This window comes from Palaemon carinicauda, chromosome 35, assembly GCF_036898095.1.
Source record: "Palaemon carinicauda isolate YSFRI2023 chromosome 35, ASM3689809v2, whole genome shotgun sequence".
Classification (NCBI taxonomy): Eukaryota; Metazoa; Arthropoda; class Malacostraca; order Decapoda; family Palaemonidae; genus Palaemon; species Palaemon carinicauda.
In genome coordinates, this window is record NC_090759.1 from 69067154 (window position 1) to 69070165 (window position 3012).

The window sequence follows — 3012 nt, forward strand, 5'->3', positions numbered from 1 at the left end:
AATCAACAGAACGAGATGAACTTCTCCTGACTCTATCTCTCTCTAGCCTACGTGTATGTTTTTGGAATTCGATAAAATCGAATTCCGAAAGCCCAACGCATTCCTCACATCGATCTTCCAATTGACAGGTTTTATCCCGACAATTGGAACAAACGGTGTGAGGATCGATAGAGGCCTTCGGAAGACGCCTTGAACAGTCCCTAGCATTACACTTCCTGAATTTTGGGACTTGAGAAGGGTCAGCCATTTTGAATTGGTCAAAGGGGAATTCAAAAACTATCCAAAGTCATCAACAAATAATCCGATATCAAAAAAAGAATGCAAGGATTTATTGAAGAGAAAGCCTGCACAGCGAAAGCTCAAAACTAGAATAGTGTACTTCACCAAATAGTTGTGAAAACAAATCCAGTTAGCAACAGTGAATTAGTAGGTCTTGCCGGTAGCACGACAGAGAGAAAATTGAGTTCTTTGTTTACAATGAGTACTGAGTACCTGCACGACAGATGGCGCTGTTGAAGTACACCCCCTACCTGCATAGCGATCGCTGGCGGATTTTTTACGTAGAGTTTTCTGTCGAGCAGCAGAGCTGCAGCTTATATAATCACCGGCTAAGTTAAATATTGAAAAAGCGTGGTTTGCATTCCAGTTACGGAACAAATATACATTTAGCTGATTTAGCACAGCTCCAACAAGCACAAGGATGACAGGAACCTTGGTGACAAACACAGATCTCACTGGCACAGGAGTCTTCTCATGCTCTTTCACCAGCCTTGGTACAGGCACTACCACAGGGGCCGTAGCCTTCTTAAGCTTAGGATGCACTGTAGAAATCACCACGGGGGTCAGGGTCATTGCTGGTCATACTGGGGTCACCATTGGGTAAACTGGCACTGGCAACATTGAGGTTTGCTTGTTAAATTATCCAGCCTTGTGCTGGACACGGGCACTTGCTTTAGCAGCCCGTATTATAGGAAAATCTGCAAGATCTAAGGAAAGCCACTGTTTCCTCAAGTCAAACTTATTGAAGGTGATCTTCCCTGCTATGGGAGAGTTTCCAGTCCATGCTACTGTGTGGTAATCAATGGGGGTACTCCACACTTCACTAAACCATGAAAAAGTCGTCAATGCATATCCGAATTCTCATTCCTCCTGAAGCATACTCTCCAGGACTGAGCTAGGGAGTTTACCTACAAGCAAAGATAGAGAATGTGGATCTACAATTGGTCTTGTCATAAAAAAATTGCAGATCCACCCTCTCCCCTGCATTTACAAAACTCCAGCTTCACTTCCATAATTGAAAACCCACAACCAACCATGCACACTATAAAGAAAGAAAAAAAATCAAACAGATTTTGAACAAGAACAATAGTACATCAGTACTCGTCGCTGCAGTAAAGAAAAATTAACTCTTTATTAGGAAAGTGGGCAAGGTGGCTCATTTTTGCTCGCCACCTGCAAATGAATTCAACAGCTGCTCCAGTTCCACTAAAGATATTTCTTATTTTAAAGACAAAAGGTTTATATAATTGTAAGAACATAAATGTTGTTGTTGTAGATTGCCTGACACTGGCTCTTCAATAACCTTAATGGTATTGAAATTTTCCAAACAACAGATTTTGAGCAAAGCGAAAAATCTATTTTAGGGTGAGATGGCCATGACGTCCTGATGGAAGGTTCCTTCATTAGCTTCCTGCGGGTATATATGACTACAGTAGATATTCCCAGAGAATTAAACTAAAGGTTTCACAGAATTCTAACTGCTGGCGTGGGTACCCTTTTAGGATATCGTATATCAACAGGGGACGTATGCTTGACACGCCACATGGCTATCTGCACCCCACATAGCGTTTACGCTTCGAGGGGGATAAGGTGGCAAATTATAGGAGGAGCCGTTGCAAAGTTATCCTCCTGCGTTACTGTTACTGTACCTCGCAACGTAAACAAACGGCAGCCATAGCTGTCCGCCATCTTGACTGACGTCACATCCGCTCGCTTCTTTATCCGTAGCGTATCCTGCCAGTTGCGATTTTCCCAGTGTTCGCTATTTTCAGCATTATGTCGCAATCTTCAGCCTCGCCTTCCTCTGGAAAGTTGAGTACCATATTCTTGTCTTGTATAAATAAGCTCCAGCCGTAATGTAACGGATATTTTTCTTTAAATCTTGTGTCTAGTGGCGGAGCTGTGCCCCGACCGGAGGCGTCATGTTGAGACGCTGCTGTTTGCCTCGCATGCTTTATTTAGTTAGCCAGAACAGCGTTCCGTTCCTTCAATCTAGCCAATTTTCACTACTGTATATGAATTTAAATTCTCTTGAAATTTTTTGTTGGGGGATAGCGCGAACGCAGTCCCCCGCTACCAAAAATTCTGCACCCGAATTGACCACATTTGGGTCAATCGCAAGGGTCAGCAACACCGGAGTGCAATGGTGAGCCTCGCCTTGGGGGAACCACCTTCATGATCATGGTGTCCCCTGTGCCAGGTAAGTATGCTTTACAACCGATACCATAACTCCTACCCAAAAGTTACTGAGTACATGTAGATTATTATTAAAGTGTTTATGTAGTAAATTATTTCTGATGGTACATACTTAAACTTTATATGAATTATTTGATAATTCCATTATTTCCTATTCAAAATGCAAATATTAATATCACTGCAACACTTAATTACCCTGTAAAACTGGACTCAATGGCAAATCATCTAAAAAAAATTTTACATATTTTTAACTGGTGTTCGAGATACATCCAAAATTTTCTAAAACTTCACAATACGGTATTGCGATATTACTGTACTATGTACACAGGGTGTTAAATAAAAACCAACCATACCCTGTTTCAAGATACATCAATCAATTGCAAGAACATAAACAATCCTACTGATAGAAAGTTATTGGGTCGTTTGACTACCCAGATAGTACTACATTGGAGCCCTCTCTAGTTACAGCTCATTTTCATTTCCTTACACTTACAGCAAATAGATTAGCCTATTCTTTACACATTCTCCTCTTACATC

The 3012-nt window shown here is 41.4% G+C and overlaps 1 non-coding gene across 1 annotated transcript; it reads right to left on the reverse strand.

Moving 5' to 3' along the window:
* Nucleotides 1-2324: 2324 nt before the first annotated feature.
* On the reverse strand, nt 2325-2487 carry LOC137627952 (U1 spliceosomal RNA). The gene has a single exon (XR_011041265.1). It is a non-coding gene; the product is annotated as a U1 spliceosomal RNA (small nuclear RNA).
* Nucleotides 2488-3012: the final 525 nt, after the last annotated feature.